Raw genomic sequence first — 21,301 nt, 5'->3', positions numbered from 1 at the left:
ATGTGTGCATGAAGCAATGTGTTCATAATTTCCTAATTTGTCACCGTATCTTGCCAATTGTGTGCTTACACACTCTAATTTCTCACTAATCCCTTGCTAATTTGACTAATTTTTTCTAACTTACTAATGTGCTATGAAGGATTGGAGCATTCGACCATTCAATTGATCTTCAATGGAAAGGTAATTAGCTCACTAACCGTGTTAGTGTTTCCATGCCCTAGCCGGGTAGTTCATCCCTCCGGATTGATAATTTTGTTGGTCATTGGAGCTATTGCAACGATGGGACCCCCAAAATTTGGCGCCCTTTCCGGGGACGATGGCCTACACTAGTGTAATTGTGGCATAATCGAATGCATTCCCTCACTAATTTCACTTGTGTGTTTATGTTTTTGTGGATTTTGGATATGTGTGCATGAAGCAATGTGTTCATAATTTCCTAATTTGTCACCGTATCTTGCCAATTGTGTGCTTACACACTCTAATTTCTCACTAACCCCTTGCTAATTTGACTAATTTTTTCTAACTTACTAATGTGCTATGAAGGATTGGAGCATTCGACCATTCAATTGATCTTCAATGGAAAGGTAATTAAGGTGGTATTCTCAACCTCCCTAGAATCTAAGGATACGTAGAATTGTGTAGAGATCCCACCATGATGCAATGTAATGTTGATTTGGTGGCGTATGATTTGACAAGTTTCAACTGCTATTTCGTGGTTGTGGATTGTTAATTGGGTGCCTAATTGAGTTGATTGCATGCTTGGATGGTCAATTTCAAGTGTATGTGCACTAAAATCAAGTGTGTGTGCATTCTAATTAAGTGTGTGTATGCTAAATTTAGGTGTGTGTACACTATTTTGCCCATGTTTGTGCACCTAAAAATCAATGTGTGCGTTATGATTTCTCAATTGTAATGATTGATTTGTGTTATGCTCATGACCAACTAATGATTTGTGAAGTCACATTAGAAATTCGACAAGTTTAACCTTTTTGTGTGTGCACCTAAAGATTGGTAAAAACTGACAATTTTTTAGTATGTACGCCTGATTGTTCATATTTTGATTGCATAATTGATATGAGTAATGATTAATTTTTGCGTTTTTGTGCTCAAAACAGTGATTTACACACTCTAATTGCGTCAATTTTTTACCTAATTTTGTCGATAATTTTGCCGGTTTAATTTCCTAGTCTTGATTTTATTGATAAAATTGTTTGGCAATTGAATGGATGTGAGTTTGTAGAAATTTTTTGGGTTTTTTATATATATATTTTGCAATTTTTTGTTAATTTCTACATTAGTTTTTGGTTAAATCCATAAAAATTGATATTTTGTGATCTTTACGAGCCATTTTGGGTGTGCGTATTTACAGCATCATTTTGTTCGCATTCGTGCCCTCTGTGGTCAAGTTTTGAGCTTTTTGCTATTTCCCGGGGGCAGGTTGGAAAAAAAATTGAAATCGGTATTTTTAGAAAAATTTGCTATTTTCGGTGTGCTTTTGCATGTTGAAAATGCTCTGTTGTGAATCACGATGATTTTCTAAGGTTTTTAGGATTTTTCGAGAATTTTTTGGATTTTTTGGCAAATCTTAGCGTTTTCAGCTAATTTCCGGCCTATTTTTGGGATTTTTGCACATTCAGGAATAAAAAAATCAATAATAAAAAAGGGCCGGTTTCGAGCTCGACGTTGTGTCTTTCAGCGCATCAAAATTTGTCGTCAATTAGATCTTTATGGTCGGTTGTGATAGTTTTGCTGACAATAAGATTCTCTTTCTTCTTTTTTCAACGTGGACACCACCCATCACACACACACACTGCCATCCACTCACTCTCTCTCTAACACTCACTCTCTCTCTCCCTTATTCTCTCTTCTCACGTCCTGTGTATTTTAACCGGCCGAAGTCCTAAAATCCCGTTTAGATTTTGAGCTCACTTGAAGAAAACCGGGAAATTTTCACAAGTTTTAGTGTAATTACCAGCAAAAGCTTCAAATTTTGACCTGAAAACCAAGAGAATTTCCCTCTTAACTTCTCTCTCTCTCTCTCTCTCTAACCTCCCCCTCTCACTTTCTCTCTTGTACTCTCTCTCCTCTCAACTGCCACCCCATGCGAGAACCCCCTCTCTCACTCTCTTGTGTTGTTTATTCTCTCTCTCTTAACTCTCTCTCTTCTCTCTCTCCGCCTGCATGCGCCCGTCGCCAGTCTTTTCCGTTGACTACGCCCTGCCCCGCTGCCCACGCACGCGCGAATATGCCCTCTGAGCCCGCTGGTCCCGCAATCATCGCCCACTGTCCTCGGCTCGCTATGCGCTGCAGAGCTCTCCGGGGTCAACACCAAGTCACCGCAAGGTAAGGTTAGTAGGATAGTTACCCTTAGTTAATTTAGTTAGTAGGATTAGTTACTTTAGTAGTTACTTTTTATTTTTTAGTTTTTATTTTAGTATTAAATAATTCACAAAAAAGATTTAAAGAAAAAAAAGAGTTTTAAAAGTCACAAAAAAATAGGAAAATAAAAAACTCTCAAAAATTTCTAAAAAAATAAAAAAATTCACCAAAAAATAGAAAAAAACATAGAAAATTCACAAAAAAAAAAAACCTCACAAAAAATTTATTGAAAAATAAAAAATTTAATCTGATAATTCACAAAAACACAAAAAATCATTAAAAAATCAAAAAGTGACCTAGATAAATCCCTAAAAATAAAAATTTGTAAAAACTCAAAAAATTCATTAAAGAAACCAAAATTGATCGAAAAAAATCCCAATAAAACTGTAAAAATCATAAATCCCTCAAAAAAAATCCTAGAAAAATTAGAAAATTCACCAAAAAAATTGAAAATTTTCCAAAAAAAATCCTTAAAAATCATAATAAGATCAAAAAATTGAGAAAAATTAAAATTTCACAAGAAATTAAGAAAAATAAAAAGAAACTTGTCGGAAGAGCCAGAAAAGGCCGGATAAAGACAGAAAAGCAAAAAAAGTCACACTCCAAGCAAACAACACCAAAACAAGCAAATCATAAGCCAAAAAGCAAAGCCGGAGAAGTGCACTGCAAAGCGAGCACAAATCGAGAACAGCAACCAGGAAAAATCAAGCAAACAGCAAAAAAAAAAGCTGAAATCGAGCAACTCAAAGCCATGAGCGGTTGAAAGTTTTTAAATTTGTCACAATCAAGCTAAAAATCGACCAATCACAGTGGATTGCAAAGTAAGTTGATCAAGGCCCAGAACAAACCGACATGGACCAAATTGAGCCGAGAGTTTAAGTACAACAGAGAAAGCTAATAGCAGTGGCAGCACAAGTGCAACTGTAAATAATCGACCAGATTTTACAGCTATATGGCTATAATGGGGATAAAGTCTTATTTGCAGATTTCGAAGGCCATAGATACTTGATGAGCAGCAAAAGCAACACAGGAGCGAGGATCTTATTGATCAGAGTAAAGCCAGACTTAGAGAACTCCCAGATGTTCACAGACTTCAGTGGAGCAAGGTATTGCAAGCTTAAAGATGAAGTGCATATAGAAGTGCAAAAAATGGACCCAAGTGGGTATCCAAAAATCTGCACAAGCCAACAAAGAATCCAGTTGGTGCATATGCAATCAGGGTCATTGTACATGGATTGCAATGGTCAGACCTATAGTCGAGAACCAAAATTGCAAGATCCAACAGTTCAGCCAATAGAAGCCAGTCTAATTGGAGAACCAAGTCAAAGACGGTACAAAGGTCAAGACGGAGCAGTCTACAGCTTGATGCTGAGTGTTCTGAAAGAAGATGCTGACAACTTGGCAAGCATAGAAGCAGAAACTCCTCAGCAAGAGCTCGACATTACAGAACCAAATGAAATACCACTAGTCATGGCATATTGCTCAGATTGTGGAAGAAAAGGTGACATTTTTCTAAAGATTGTCCAAGAAATCCTGACAATAGGGATACATCAACCGCCAAGAAAAGTACAGAGCAAATTGGAAATGTGAATCTTGATGTAAGTGCATCTAACTCGTCACTTTTAACGCAATCAGATGATTCTGCATTACCATTAGAAGCACCAGTAAAAACACTACAAATTCAACATGAGCATAAAGATGCACAGGCACCTGAAAAGCTTAAAATGGATTCTTTGAACAACAAATTCTTGCATGAATTTAGTCAAGGTGTCGAGATATCACCAAAGGCTGAAAAGACTGTTAAATTTGCAAAGGATTTTGTATCTAGTGCCACAAGTGTGCAATCATTCACGAGTCTAAGAGACACATCAAACAGAATGCTGTTAGCTTTGTATGGTACACATAATTCATATGCACACTATGTAGACCAAAAAGGAAAACTATACAAAAAGGACCAACCAGTGTTTGAACGACCCACATACCCGCTCATAGAAGTGCGTCCAGTGATAGATCTGAAAGGATGGTTCATTTCAGAGGAAAGAATCTATTATAGCCCACCCTCTCTAGAGCTGAAGGATATTACCCGAGTGAACCCAGAAATCTATTCAGAGCCAAACTCTCCTCCATAGGAAATCAAACTTCAATGTTGTGACCAAAAGAGCATATACTTTGACCAAAACATTTGTAGACATAGATGAGAGCCTAGCATCTATGATGCCTTGGGTTCTGAAACCAGAGAAGCTCATATCATAGGAGACCCATGGGATAGACAATATCAGGGCAAAGATAATGCTATCTACAGCTTGACTTGGGAAATAATTTGTCATGTTTCAAGAAGATACATAGGAAACTATGTAGAAGGTTTATAGATGTCAAACATCAACAGTGCTACCCAAAGTGTACCTTCACAGTCCCAAAAGTTGAGATTAAATCAAAGCCAAACAATTTTGAACTCTTACAATGAAGCAGGCTATAGTGATCACCCTAGGAAGAGGGGATCTAGAAATCCATCAAGCTTAGCTTTAGTACCTGAAAATTCTACAGCAATTACAAGCCCTAGAGCTTCTAGCCAATAGACCTCTTCAAAGCAGAAACCATTGAAAGATCATATGGTTGTTGGAAGTTTCCAATTGACCCGGATTCCCTCAGAATCTACAGACAAATGCTTATATGAAGATCATCAGAGACAAAGTTTCAGCTGATCTCCACAAGTCAAAGTCAAAAGCTGACAAAGCCCATAGTGTTCAAACAGCTACATGTGATCAAGCTTACATATGCATATCAAGATGCACATGGTAACAAATATCAGCAAGATCATGACCTTGTACAAACCCCTACGGATGGCCCAACTGAAGTCAAGGACTATCTGAAGATGATGCAAAGCCTCAAGCTACCAAAACAGGTGACCAAAAAGTTAAAATCAAAAAAAGCTAAAGTCTAGAAAGCTACACAAAGGTCACCACCAAAATCTCCTCCGAAGCGACAGATTCTGCCAGAAAGTACAGTCGATCTATTAAGATCAAGGGTTACCCAAATGCAGGCAGACAATGCTCAACAATTGCAAACAAAAATTGAAATGTTAGAGCCAATGGAGTCGACATCAACGAAAGCAGGAGGTCAAAGCAAAGAAAATGCAGATAATTCCAATCAAAGGATGTTGCCATAGCAAAAGAAGTCAATACAAAAACAAAACCTAAGACGATCAAGCTCTACATTGTTGGTGAAAATGAAGAAAAGTTGTCAAGAAAAGTAAAGCTAGATTTTCAGCTAGACAAGAACCTCATGTCTTTTTGCACTTGGAAAAGATGTGGCCAACCACAGTTGGAAGATGCTCCTAAATTTGTGAGCATATCAGGAGACAAACGAGCAGAATGCTGGGGAATCATCTCCACCACCATTGAAGTAAGTTCGCAGAGCATCATAGCTCAATTTCATGTGATCACAGTAAAAGATATGCCAGACGACATCATAATGGGAATGCCAATGGCCCAAAAGATGTCAGAGATACAGAATTCAAACATGACGGAGTCATCACAGACAACAAAGAAGGAAGATCAAGAATGGTCACCCGTGGACGACAGCACAAAGTCCTCAAACACAATTCAAATGGAAAATCTTATTGAAGATGATTCATCTCCATCAAATAGAACTTCACAAGAGCTTAAAGCAAATCAGGCAATAGCAACCATGGAAGCTATTGAGTAGAGAATACCATTAAAACCAGAAGTAAAGAAGATCGTGGTTGTAGACAACCAAGAAGCAATAGAAAGTCCAACGATCTAGACATTCCCAGCTAAATCGGTTGTTGTAAGTCAGATTGCAACAAAAATTCTCGAGTCACACTCCATAGAGACACAGTTAGATCAAGATGAGACCATGGAAAAATCAGGACAAAGATCTTCAATAGAACCTCCAAAACGAGAATAGATATAGTTCCTAGCAGTACAAAAGGAGCAAGTGTCAGATGCAATGCTCTACTGGATAAAGAAGCAAAGTGCAATATGGTTGCAGACAACATTCAGAGCATTCTAGAGATTACTCCATGCAAGCATGATAGCAAAACAATGCTAGGTATGGATACAAGTCAAGAAGAAATGACTACTACCCTTAGCATCCAAGAACATGAAGAGCAAGTAAAGTTTTAGGTGAAGCCTTCAATGGAAATTCTTGCAGATGTCATCCTTGGACATCTGTGGCTAGACCAACACAAGGCCTACAAAGAAGATAAAATGCTAATACTCTCTTTTCCAGATAGCCAGCAACATATACAAGTACCATTAATGCTAGATACCAAGTTGCAAAAGTCACAAGAATCGAAGACAAATCTTGCAGACAAAGGTAAAGCTAAAATGGACCTTCCACCGATTGACACAAAAGGTGTGACAACATATGCCTCTACATCAAAGAACCCTAATGGATCAGTTTTTTCAAGCAAGTGAGGCTTTCAAAACCTAAAGTCAATTGCTGACCCAATTGAAACCTCTAAGGAGCCACCCAACAAATCAAAGGTATATCAGCCAAAGTACTCAAGAAAGCAAAGGAAAGGCAAGCAAGTGTTTGTTCATAGTAGTTTAGTCAAAGTCGATGATCAGATTTGGATTAAAGATAGGAAATCAACACAGAAAGACACATGGGATGGATAGCATCACAATGGAGCTTAAAGGAACAGGAGTACTATGGAGGTAACAAACAAATATGGGTACCAAAACCGTAGGTTAGAGCATATGAAGTGAATTCAGGACCCTCCCAAGAAAGAAGGCCCACAAGGTATCAACCTTGACAATATCCTATGATACCTAAGAAGCAAGTATATAACAGAAAAACATCAAAAGATGTTAAAGTCAACCACGATTCTCAAGAGGATGCAAAAAACAGACGGATCTCAAAGAATGTTCCTCTCGGACTAAGATTCTACACAGGCTATACAAAGATTTGGCTACCAGTCCACAAACCAATTGCAACTACACCAGATCTGCATGAAGATCTCAAGAACTCAACAAGACCTAGAACGAAGCAAGTATGACAATGGAGATACAAAGGTCATCAAGAGATTTGGATTCTTAAGTCTTCCAATGCTCCGAGTCAAAAGCCAGATGCCAACAGTGAATAGAAGCATACAACAACATCAAAGACTCCTATCAATACACCTAATTGGAGAATCAAACAGATAATGGAGTCTCCATAGTCAAAGAAGGAAAACCCAACCAATGTGAATGCAGATTCAAAGATGATAAAACAGGTATGGCAAAAGAAACCTTCAATGCCAACTTGGTCCTTCTCACTAATCCTCTTTTTGAGGATTCAAGCTTACTTTTAATTGAAAAAAATGTATGTAGTAAGCACAAGAAAGTAAAAATTCAAGTCGCCATGGTGCAAAAAGCACTCTTTGGCATAGTCAGAATCGGGCTGTTGAGCCATAAAATGAGCAAAGCATTAGTCCCAAAGCTTCAAGTCATATTAAACTATGTGCTAAGAGTCATAGTTATTAGGCTTGCGCGCTCAAGCTGAAAGAGTTGAGCATATTTAAAGTCATGTTGCTCATGCTAGATGAGGTGAGCATAAGAGTCGAAGTCTATTAACTTACAATTGGTGGAGTATCCTAGAGTCCAACACTCACACACAGTGCATAGTAAGATGAGAGCACATATCCTCGTCAACAAGAACCATTCTTAAATGGGTGCCATCTTGCAAAGCCATGTCATATGCTTTTATAGCTACACCATCTTTTTGAAGAACCCCTCAAAATCTTTCTTGCACAACATATTGTTTTCCATGCATTTCTGTGTATGCATAAATAGGATGTCCCACCATTGGACATATGCATTAGACACTCTTTTTTGCTTCCACATATGCACCTTGAGTGGACTACAACAGGCAAACCAATGTTACATGATACTACCCTTTCATATTTGCTGCCTTTTTAATTCCATATCTATCTGCAAATAATCCTTTGAGTACTTTATTAATATTTCCCATGTTAATAAGTACTCCAATAATGCGCGTATCCCAAAGGCACTTTTTTTCCACTCGGTTTTTTCCCTTTGGTCATCCAACTGTTAGACCCTAATTTAGAACCTCATAATTAAACTTCCCTTGTACATAGTCTCATCATTATGCTATTACAATGGAAAAATGCAACATCATCTCTCACATCAGACATATTGGGACCAATCAAGATGTTGCAACAAACTAAACCTCATCAACAAATCCAACGAAAAATGAATACCCTCATCAACAAATTCAACGATAAATGAAGACAATCAGCCCATCAACAACCAATCAAAAACCTTCCACAGCCTCCATAGACACTTTTCAACAGTGCCCGAGGACGGGCACTAAAGTCAATGCCAGTTAACAGAAGCTGCTAAAGACCGAAGACGTACAGATGCACATCAAAGATCAATACAAAGAAGCAGTAAAGATTGGAGTTACAAATTTTCCACATTTTTCCAAAATGGTCACGTATTGTAAATTCTTGATTTATTTCAAGCCATTGTAATATTTCTAATGTGTTACAGGCTCAATGGGAGTTCCAAGCTGTAAAGAATAGGTCGGTTACTGTGCCTAGGTTGCATATTCAATAAGTGGTGGAGTCCTGAAGGCCTTGGGTGCCGTGGACATTGCATATTTTTACCTTAGGTATATAAGGTAGTGTGTAAAAGAATTAGGGTTCTCAAGCTCATTTGTTGAGAGCACTCTTTGGTGAGAGCTCTTGAGAAGTGTGGCTATGGAGTCCTTTGAGAGCTTCTCCTTGCTCACGAGACTTGATTAACACTAATCAATGATTCATTCTCTTTCACTATGCCTCTGTCATGCTTCTTATGATTGCCTATGATGCTTAGATTAACTAGATCTTAACTAATTAGTGGTTAATCCCTCTCTAATCTTGTGTAATTGCCCTCTTTTGCTTGTGTGTGCATGTAGGTTTGATTGGAGTGTGGTGCTCGATAGATCTATGTGTGTGTGCTTGCGATTAGTGTGTTGCATGATAGGATTAGTATTGTGTGCGTCTTGCAATTGTAGTGTGTGTGATTGGGTTGATTAGAGGTGAAGAAAATTGGATATGGAGATTGCCCTTCATTGTGGCTTATCTCCTCCATAGGCCGAGAAGCTCACCTCGTAGAGTTAACCATTCGTGTTGCCACGATTAGCTCACTAACCGTGTGATTGTTTCCATGCCCTAGCCAGGTAGCTCATCCCTCCGAATTGATAATTTTGTTGGTCATTGGAGCTATTGCAATGATGGTACCCCGAGCAGTGGAAGGGAGCAATGGATTGGGAGCTGAGAGTACTTCATTTCGTCAATATCACACAACTCACTCCCAATCAAATCAATGCGCAATGGCACCAACAATCCCTACCCTACCCTCTGATTAAAGTGGAGCTACTACAAGTGAAAGAAAGGCTTTACACCGACATGAAAGTCGAGGGCCCAGATCAAGACCACCCGAAGTGGAGGTTGAGCTGGTTGAAGAAGAATCCAAGGTACTTGATTTTGTTCACAAGAGCACCTGCAGCCCTGCAAAAGTATCCTACCTTCTGTCTTGTACCAAGAGTAAGGACTTGGATAGCACATGAGGCACTACTAAAGAAGCGGCTAACTTGGCTGAATTACCCCAGATTGCTTGCTCCAAAAAAGGGACCATCGACTGAAGAATACATGGTGAAAACCCTAAAGGATGCCATGTCATTCTTTAAAAGTCTACCAGATTTGTCATGTGCAATGTTACACAAAATCTACCAAATGCTGCTCATCTGCATCGAAGAGTTTCATGAACCATAGCAAGCAGGTGCCCCTTGGATGTCATTCATCAAGGGTAACAAAGGGTTGTGCTATGATCTCAGTGGCCAACCTTCCGAAGAAGTCCTCTATGGCTTCTACGGCTTCTACGGTTGTGCTATGATCTCAGTGGCCAACCTTCCGAAGAAGTCCTCTATGGCTTCCGAAGAAGTCCTCTATGGCTTCTACGCCAGATGTATGTTTCTACCTTCTCACAATTTGCTAGCATTTGAGGAAGCATTCTACCCGGGATTCTTCACTTGGAAAACGAAAATATTTGGCCAGTGATTAGCAACCTGACATCACGCTTTGTAGGCTACTCAGCAGTGGAGCTAAAAAACAAAGTCACCATGCAATTCTTACAAGTGCCAGATAAAGAAAGGAAAATCAGATACCAAGAGGTACTCAATGCGCTTAAAGACCGCCTCGTTAGCCGTCAACCCGAAGACTACTTCAGCCCATAAAGCTGTGTCAAGGGACGACACAAGCGAGGAGGGGAAAAATGTTAGCAGCAAGCTAACACGGATACCATTTTTCGGAGTTCTCATTGTAAAACACTTATTATTTTGATCAATCGGAAATATAGTAACTTCTATTTTTCGGAACCTTGTACTTGATGAGCCAAGGCCACAAGCTTGCAGATTGTATCAACCTGTCATTACCCATCTTTGGTAGAACTCCCAAATTAATAGTTTTGACCACCAGAAACCTTGGCTAAGGTATAAAAGCCAATTTTTGTAAGTTATTATTAAGTTTTGGATAATGAAATGCACAGCGTGAGCTAATGACTCTCACTTCTCTACTTCTCATGCTTCCTACTCCCTCCCCGGTTGTCACATTGCAGTCATGTTTGTTGCATTGCAACCGCAGGTAAGAGCTCTACGCATTGACGTAAACACATCATAGTATTTTGTAGCTTTTGGCATCGCCGACTTGCGGCATAATTTCATCATAAGTAGGATTTACACTTCAAAACCAAAAACTAAGCATAGGTGGGTATTGGGGCAGCATTGTTAAGCATTTAGATGCATTCTGGTCGAAAACGATTAGGTCAAAAATCCAATGTTGTTAATAGTCGCGATTTTGGCACTTGACCTAAAGTGGGATTTGAGACCATAAGCATAATCATTGTTTAAGTTTACATAATCCAAGCTAACATTCTCTTAGAAATGAGGTAGACATGTAGTAATTCAATAGAGGACCATTACCCCTCTTGATGTAAGCGACAAATTGTATTCCATTCTTTAGCATTTTTCAAGTTTTGCATAATCCAAGTTAATCCATATTCTTCAAAAAGTATCATCAAGATTTTATTCATCTTTTCATTATGTTTTTCTAAAGATATTAGGTAACCATTCTTATGTCCCTATAACTACCAATGTATTCAATTTTCAAGCCCAAAAACTAGGCCTATAAACTTGCCATGTCACAGTATCTGAGAACCAGCAGGTGAGTACTAAAGCCAGACTCAAATGTTGAAAAAATGAGGAAAATTAATGGTTTGAAGCTTTAAAATTCAAATCTTTGGTAAAGCATACAGACTTTAAGAAACCTTACATCCTTTTTATACAAGTCCACATTTTAAACATTCAAGAGACCCATCATAAGATTATACCAAAATAGTATATTTTAGCCAAGACTAGGGGGAAGGTAAGAACCAAAAAAACTGAACTTTTTCATGAACTAGTGGTATGCAAAGAGACATCTAAGAAATATTAGGCAAGATCCTATCAAATATCTGAGACCCATAAGATATTCCAGTGGTAGTTCTAAATTTGCAGCCTATACCATTGTGTGTCATAGCAGTAAGTTTTTTATAAATTGTAATTCATTTTTAATCATTTTTCAAGTTTTCATAATCCAAGTTAAACCATATAGATTAAATATCACTAGGTAATGTAGTAAGTCATCAAAAGGTCATTGCCCCTCCAGCGCAAGTGGCAAATTGTACTCCATTCTTCAACATTTCTCAAGTTTTACATAGTCCAAGTGTTGGAATTAGGGTTGCAGAGAAACGCACACAGCTTGGAGAAGACAGAGGAAGCTCAAGGCACACAATAGAGAGTCTGTTACTTAGTATGCAATGGAAAGATAGATAGTCCTAGAGTGATGGGCGTATATACAATGCTAGGGGGAAAAAACCTCCTAAAGAGGGAAAAAATGCCCCGGCAGTCTTAGTGTGTTCACACACATCACTACCACATGTATATGGTAACAAATTCCCCCTTGGGTGATGCGGTGAACGAGAGCTGGCACATGAGTAAAGGAAAGTGCCATGCCCTGAGGACATGATAAATCAACAAAGGGGAGTAAGCCCAAACCTTTGTGGAAAGCTTCAAGCTTCTCACGAGACACTGCCTTTGTGAAAAGATCTGCAAGGTTGTCCTGTGTTGGCACATAAGCCAAGCTGATCTCTCCTGTTGAGAGCCTCTCAGTTGACATAGTGGTAATGCACCTCAATGTGCTTTGTGCGAGCATGAAAAATTGGGTTCCTCGCAACAGCCAATGCGCTCTGACTGTCAGTGTAGATAGTGTTGGCAATGTCCTGTCCAACACCCAAATCAACCATAAGGCATATGAGCCATACACACTCAACCGTAGCTGTGAAGACTGCCCTATACTCAGCCTCACAACTCGAAGTGGCCACAGTAGGTTGCTTCTTGCTCAACCTTGATATACATGAACTGCCAAGCATGAAACAAAAACCACTTGTGGACACTAGCGTGTCAAAACAACCAACCCAATTTGAGTCCGAAAAAGCATGTAAGTTTGGCGGCAATGATCCCCCCTTGGGATAAAACAAGCCAAGATGTAAAGTGCCACTAAGGTAGCGGAAAATCCTCTTGACAGTCTGCCAATGCTTAGACCCTGGGCTATGCATAAATCTGTTGACCTATGAGACTGCAAACTGAATATCTGGCCTCGTGTTGCATACATAAATGAGGCAGCCAAGAGCAGTTTGGTAATGATTGACATCAATAGGATCACCAGCATCATGTAGACTTAAATTCAAACCTGTTTCCATGGGAGTGGCAATAGGTTTGCAATCGTCAATTCCAAACTTACATAGCTATGTCTCTATGTAACTTTTTTGACACAACGCAATACCACCATCACATTGCTTAAATTGTATACCCAAGTAATGATGCAACAGCCCCAACTCTTTCATCTTGAAAGTAGCATTCAAATCAGTCTTAAATTCAGCAATATGTCTCTCATTTGGTCCAGTGATCAGCAAATCATCTACATAAAGAACCACAATGAGAAGTACACCATCCTCACGCTTTACATACAATGTGCTCTCTGTTGGACTGTTACGAAAGCCTCATTTGACCAAATGAGTGTCAGCTTTCTCATACCAAGCACGAGGAGATTGCTTCAACCCATACAAAGCCTTCTTACATATGCACACTTTGTCCTCTTGTCCTTTTATGAAAAAACCGCGAGGCTGCGTTACATAAACTTCCTCAAATATGTCACCATTCAAGAAAGCAGTGACAATGTCTGATTGATGTACATCCCAACCAAAATGAGCTGCCAATGCACATAGAAAACGCATAGTAGTCATACCAAAAGTAGGAGCAAAAGTCTATTCATAATCTATGCCTTTTTGTTGTACATAACCCTTTGCAACAAGTCGAGCCTTATGGCGATCGATCTCACCATCCGGTTTGCGTTTCAACTTGTAAACCCACTTCGTACCAATGGCCTTTTTACTACGAGGCAAATCACATAAAGTCCATGTGTCATTTTCTATAAGTGCATCATATTCTAATTGCATGGCAGCCATCCAATTTTCTGAATTCTGTGCTTCATCAAAAGACAGAGCCTCCTCAACATCATGTAAGCTTGAAGCATAACAATCTGATGCATAAGATGCATGGCGAGAGCCTGAACGAGTACGACTAGACAAAGGTGCATCCAATTAACTATCACACAAAGTGTGCACCAGCCATTTTGGCATACCTCTAGCATGCTCATTTTCAGCCCTTTCCTCATCAAGTACATCATGTACATCTGCATCAGTAATAGGCTGATTTGTCACATTTTCAGAAACCCCCATAGACTGTACATGTGCCTCATTGGAACATTCGTATTTCCACCACTGAAAAGAGGCAACAAAGTGTCATAAATGTCCTATGAGCTTACATTATTGTCTCTAGTACATGACAGCAAGGGCTAAACAGAATCTTCCACAAACACTACATCCCATGAAACCAGAATACGTTTGTTTTGCGGATGATACAACCTGTAACCTTTTCTTTCAGCACCATAACCAACAAAAATACATTTCACAACCTTATCATCCAATTTTTTGTGCTGTGTTTGTGGCACCAAAGCATATGCTAAACAGCCAAAAACACGCATGTGCTCAATAGAAGGCTTTCTATCATGCCATGCTTCATATGGAGTAATAGACTGCAAAGCTTTTGTAGGACACTGTTAAGTACATAAGTGGAAATCATGATGGCATCAAGCCAAAAAGAATGCAACAAAGCTTGACTTTCGACCATACATCGTGCCATTTTCGTAAGTGAACTGTTTTTCCTCTCAGCAACACCATTTTGCTGAGGTGTTCAAGGCACTGTACATTGGTGCACGACTAGCCAGAAATGCATTAAATTCATGAGACATATACTCCCCCCATTGAGCGGAACCGAGGGTGCCCATAGTACATTTCGAGACATTCATAGCCAGAAATTGTTTGAAGCACATAAAAACTTCGGACTTCGCTTTAAGTGGAAATACCTATGCATGCCTATAGTAATCATCAATGGAAGTCACGAAGTACAGGTAATTGCCCAAGGACGGAGTTTGCATAGGCCGGAATTGAACCATCCTTTGAAAACTTAGAATGCTGCATCTTACCCAAAATACAGCCTTCACAAACATGTTTTACAAGTGCTTCAAGAGGCAGCAAAGAAGCAACCATATCAGATTTTTGCAAACGCAGCAAAGTGGCAAAATTCAGATGAGCAGAACATGCATGCCAAAGTTTTGCATCTGATATAGCCCTTGAATCTGCAACAACATTTGCAAAATTTTGTCCACACTTGTAATACAAAGTGAGCTTATACAACCCACGGCACAAAAGGCCAGATGCAACAATTTCATCACCAAAACTGAGATCATGAACTATACATCTGTCATCCACAAATTTGACTAAGTCCAAGTCTAGCAAGTGCGGATACAGACAAGAGATTCTTCTTGATCCCAGGTACATAAAGTGCATGAACAAGTGTGAAGGAACTGCCATTAGCAGCAGTAAGTACAATCTTTCCAACTCCCTGAAATGGATAAGAGGCATTGTTGGCACAAGTAACTGAATTCCCATGAGGGATGACTCGAGAGAGGTAAATAATTCCGATTTGAGTAATGTGCTTTGTAGCACCACTGTCGAAATACCACACATGTGAATCTGCAGCAACTAACAAGCATGCATCATGGACAGCAAGATTGTAAATGCACTCTCCGCTAAAAGCCCATTCTGTCTCAACATTAGCATTATAGTCTCCTTTCACAGAAGACTCAACAATGGCTGCATTTGTAGTGGAACCACCATTTGCAGTGGAACCAGCCTCTTTGGCCTTCAACTTAGGACACGACTTGATTGAGTGATCATTAGCTTTACAATAATGGCAATGCATCTTTTTTTTTCCCTTATCACTAGAATTTCCAAACGAATTGCTGCCAACGGAAGCATTAGGAACAGAAGTTTTGCCACTCGCAGTAGAACCATAAGAAGTGGCTAAATTGCTATTACCACCCTTTCTTTGAGAAGCAATAAAAGCCTATTCAATTGCACGCTGCCTAGTCATGTTTTTTCTAGAAAGTGACTCTTGCAACAACAATGTGCATAATGCATCAAACTTGATAACTTTTGGATTTCCTTGGGTCATAAGTCTCCAAGTACTAGCAAAAGTCTGGTAAGAATCTGGTAAGGCATCAAGAATAGTCTACACAAGGGAACTATCTAAAATGACTTCACCTGCAGAAATAAGTTGCTCATTGATATCCTTGACACTAGCAAGGAAAGTGTCCATATCATCTTCCTCATGCATAATCTTCAACTCCAGCTTTTTACGTAGCATAGCAATTTTAGCCTCATTGCGACTTGCATAAAGACCTGCTAGAATATCCCAAGCCTGTTTTGCAGATTTTGATGAACGGATGTGAGGAACAATTGTGCGCTTCACAGACAACGCAATCAATGCATGAGCCTGCGCATCCTTTACATCCCAACGAGCTTGTTCTAAACAACTCTAACAGCAGCAATCCTTGCAGCAAGACCTGCAACATCCTCAACATCGCCTCCATCCTCAGAACTAGGATGTACATCAATGCCCTGCACGATGTTCCAGACGCCCTTTGACACAAGAACATATAAGCCCACATAGGGTAGTTGTCCCCATCCAACCTCTCCTCAGCAGCAAACATCTTGAACACATCTGTGTTGTTGTTGTCAGCCATGGTAAATGTTGCACCTGATGTGAAAACTGCCCGAAAATAGCAGAAACGGAGCGGGAACAACACGTGCTATATAGAACAAACCGTAGAAGACTATAAGGAACCTGTTATGCAAAAAACGGCACTGAAAAAATTCTGCACAAAATGACAAAATAGCTTGTGCAGTAGTGCTTGTAGTGGAAAGCAAAAATTTGAGTAGACCGAGCTCTACGAGATCTCCCAAAATATTTGTTGACCTGCGAATGCTCGCCAAAGCTCACTGAAATTCGGAGAAAGTGAGAAAGCGTGTACAGGAGCAGCTGGCGACTAAGCCCGGGAGGACGCAACCTGCTCTGATACCAATTGTTGGAATTAGGGTTGTAGAGAAACGCACACAGCTTAGAGAAGACGAAGGAAGCTCAAGGCACACAATAGAGAGTGTGTTACTTAGTATGCAATGGAAAGATAGATAGCCCTAGAGTGGTGGCTATACAATGCTCGGGGGGAAAAACCTCCTAAATAGGGAAAAAATGCCCTGGCGGTCCTAGTGTGTTTACACACATCACTACCACATGTATATGGTAACACCAAGGTAATCCATATTCTTCAAGAAGTATCATCAAAATCTATGCATATTATGTATTCTTGAAAGAGATTAGGTAAATATTTTTATGTATCTACACCTACTGATGTATTCAATTTTCAAGTCAAAAACTAGGTCCATCTTCTTGCTATGCTGGAGTATATGAGAACTAGCGCGTGAGTAATAAATCCATGAGCTGAGATCACCAACATCCTAAGCCAAAATATTGAAAAAATAAAGCAAAAAGAACTGTAGAAATTAGATCTCAGGTAGAGCATCCTGAAATTAATTAAGCTCACATCTTTTTCCAACAAGTCGACATTTTTAAAAGTCCCACCATAAGATTATATCAAAAACAGTATGTTTCAGCCAAGGCTATTGGAAACATAAGAACTGAATTTTTTCATGAACCATTAGTATGCAAAGAGAAAACTAAGTAATATTGTCATGCCAAGGGTAGGACCAAGCACGGCCAAGGGCCAGGACGGACATGCAGTCAAGGGGGTCCCTATATTTAGCAGGCTAAGAGTCTATATAGGGCATGGCTGGGTGGTGATGAGCATGTTCCGGTTCCCCATGTCTTACACTGGTATCAAAGCTCAGGGGAGGAGGAGGCATGGAGGAGGGGAAGAAGCATGCTCTTCTCTTTCCCTCTTGTTCTGGCTCTCTCTCGAAGATCTCTCTTGCAAGGCATCCCTCTCAATCTCTCTCGTAGCCATGGAAAATTTGTGCATGGAACTTCATGAAGGTACGACAGGATGGCGTGCCTAAAAGCTTGCATGGATGCTCAGGCTCGGCAGGTACAACCGTGGGTACAAAGGCTTGTGGGGGAGGAAGGGCCGACTTCAACCTGCATGACACCCTGCATGGAGAGGTTCTACGGATGCGTGTTGGCGTCCACAGCAAATTTCGCTTCTGGCTCGGCAGGTACAACCGTGGGTACAAAGGCTTGTGGGGGAGGAAGGGCCAACTTCAACCTGCATGACACCCTGCATGGAGAGGTTCTACGGATACGTGCTGGCATCCATAGCAAATTTTTCTTCTGGTGCACGGCCACAAGATGATCACACAAGCGTGGAAGACTGCAGCAGAAACTTTCTTTTTTTTTCTTTTAGGGTTCTTGCCGCCATGTGGGCACCCAAGAATATCACCTAGTGGACCGTCCCACCCATGGGGTGCCCAAGGGGCTACCCTTAGTGAGGCGGCTGCCCTGAGGAGCCACCTAAGGGGGGCGGAAAGTCCTTCCCATTATGGGTATTGATAGAGGCCATAGGCGGCAAGGCATGTACGGCTCATCGCCAAAAGGGCTAATCAGGGATGACATGCGCGTCGGGCCAGACGGCGGGCGAGCCTCGCAGAGAAGAAAGGGTGGCACACATATCATATCATGCATGGTTCTCCGGGAGCCTCGTCAAGTGGATCATGGCTGCGGGGCATGCAACGGCATGAAAGGTTGCCAAAGGCCGTTTGCAAGATCACCGGCTAGGCACTTGGAGCCAGCACGCAAATTCGAAGGACATGGTTGAACTCGGATACATACAAGCAATGATACAGACGTGGTTGACCTCGGATACAGACAAGCAATGATTATCAGGTTTGAGATTTCATGTTATTGCAGTTTTCATGTGTGCAATTGTATTGCAGGAACATGTAATTATGCTAATCTTGGCTATGTTTCCCTGCGAGACTACCTATGGGTCAATTATGCCCATGGTCATTATGTCCACTTTTCTTGCGCATCGGGCAAGGCCCTTGCTAGCAGGAGTAGATCATCTATTGCACCAAACAACACTGTGTAGACAGTGTTTAGAAAATCATTTCTCGTTTTTCTTACTGCTTCCAAATCATTCGATTTTTGAGTCGGCAAGATTGGTCGGCAAGTGTGCTTAATGAGGTACGCAATTGATTTTTGTTTATTCTCATCTGCATAACTGGTTACATAATTCTGGTCGTATCTCTACATAAGGTAATGTATGAGACTGGCATGAGGAACTTAGCATACATCTTTTGATCGTCGACCATGAATTGATGTAATAACAGCAGGGCTGTCAATTGCTTATGAAGCATTTGACCTAGATGGAGCATGTATCACCTCTATTGCATCAAAGGTGACGCACTTTCTCCACTCCAAGCACAGGCACAGCTTCTGACAGTTTGTATAAGCACTCAAATTTTGTTGCATACATTAATGGCAAGGGCCAATTTTTTAGTATCTCAAGGAGACATGCATGGCCTCTTACTGCACTTGTTGAAGGAAGCAAGTTGCTCGGCATGGCCGACTCCTTGTCACGGTTTCTACACGCTGATGGAGGATGCTTACCACACAGTACTGGTTAATTTCAATTGAAATTGCTTGACACGGTCAATTCTTTTTGTCATGATATCTGCCGCCACAGTCATTGGCTCTCAACACAAACATATTTACTTCCATTTACGACTCTTGCATTGAGATTTTTCCCGTTTGGGGTATGCTATGAGCACACACCTTTGGGGAATTTCTCCATTTGCCTGCACATATTTCAGGCCAACTTTCTCTCGCGCAATAGAGATGGTTATGATCTACATTTGAGTGAGCTTTTCTTCCGACATCTCCAGACAACTGGTTATAAAGCAGGATGACCAGGCTAGACCATGTTCAGTATTGTTTATTTCTCCATGTTTATGCATTTACGTTGGAAACTAATGCTTTTGTGCAAAGCAAAGTTCTTTGACAATTTTACATGAAGCAAGGCTTCTCCCTTATGCCAAGGTACTGCCCAATGACTTGGAATCACGGACAGTAGCAGACAAGTTTGAAAAACTAGCAAAATAGGGAATATCACCTCACAGAATCCCTACCAGTTTTAGACTGTGCAAGGCACTAATGGTTTTGGCTCTCACGTTAGAGGCCATCACTCTCGCCAAGGGCTTAAAAATCTGTATGCAAGGCATGCTAACCAGGTGGCATGAATTCCATCGCTTTAGAGATCACGCTTCTGCTATCACATGAGACACTCTATCACGGACGAAGTAAGTTCTGGATTGTTTAAATTTTTGGTTGTTGTCAACGCGCAATATAACTAAATGGAACCTAAATCTAGGACTTATTTCACAGGCAAAGTGCCATATTAAGTCATTTTTGTAAAGTCACGACCCCATACATGGTAAGTGGGGTCAAGTTGTGCCTTGTGTTTTATGTTCCCTCTCTCAATGAAAGCGTTATACAGGCAGATTGTTGCATGCTTATAAGATAAGCTGCAAGTCAGGCATAAGATGCGTCAGAGCACACAGATGGGAAATAACATATACAAAGTCGTCACTGAAGGAAATTTCCTTAGCCCAGCATTTTCCCTCTCTCTTTCTTATTTCTCTCCATGAATAATGAAAACTTTCTACGGAGTTTTTGATATATGTCTTGTTTGAGAGTCAGCATGAGCCAAGGTGCTCTAACTCTCAGCTAGAAATTGGGCAAGACGCTCTCTACATTAGTCTTCATCGTTTCGTCGATTGAACACTAATTGCCATAAGGGCTATGAGCCACACACGCTGGCAAAGAGTCATTGTCAGATCTCGGATATGACCCAACTGTTGGCATTCCTTGGGTGATTGTTCTTAAGATCGAACAGATCTACCCATTGGACTGCACAACGACGTTAATAGACAAGCAAGATTCTTGTCATTACGGATGTTTCCGGTGTCATTTTTGCACGACATGGTTTCAGTGCGACACTCGAGTTGAGTTTTTGATAACCATAAACTCAACTCAAGTTATTTTTACCATGGATTTTACATGCAACATATCGTTGCGACAGCATGGTTGTCCATCAGAGCTAGGCTCTCCACTTGTGTGGATCTCCTACTCTCTCTATAGCACAAGAGTGTGTATGGACGCACTGTTTTGGGGTAAGACCCTGCGGGTACTTACTAAATCACCCCATACGCATTGAGGATCACAGTTTGATCTATTCCCGTTATACTTTCAAGGAAATAATTTCGCAATCTACCACACGGTAGCAGAAAAATTCAACTTTTCAAGTTGATTCTCATCATTCTGTACACGGTTAACTATGTTGGTTACCGTTACCTACTAGTTGAGCCGTTTCTACAAAGGGTGTTACCAAGGGGTTGACTAT

This window comes from Adiantum capillus-veneris, chromosome 24 (genome assembly GCF_014529385.1).
Source record: "Adiantum capillus-veneris isolate H3 chromosome 24, ASM1452938v2, whole genome shotgun sequence".
Taxonomy (NCBI): Eukaryota; Viridiplantae; Streptophyta; class Polypodiopsida; order Polypodiales; family Pteridaceae; genus Adiantum; species Adiantum capillus-veneris.
Note: the sequence above shows the minus strand (reverse complement) of the source record.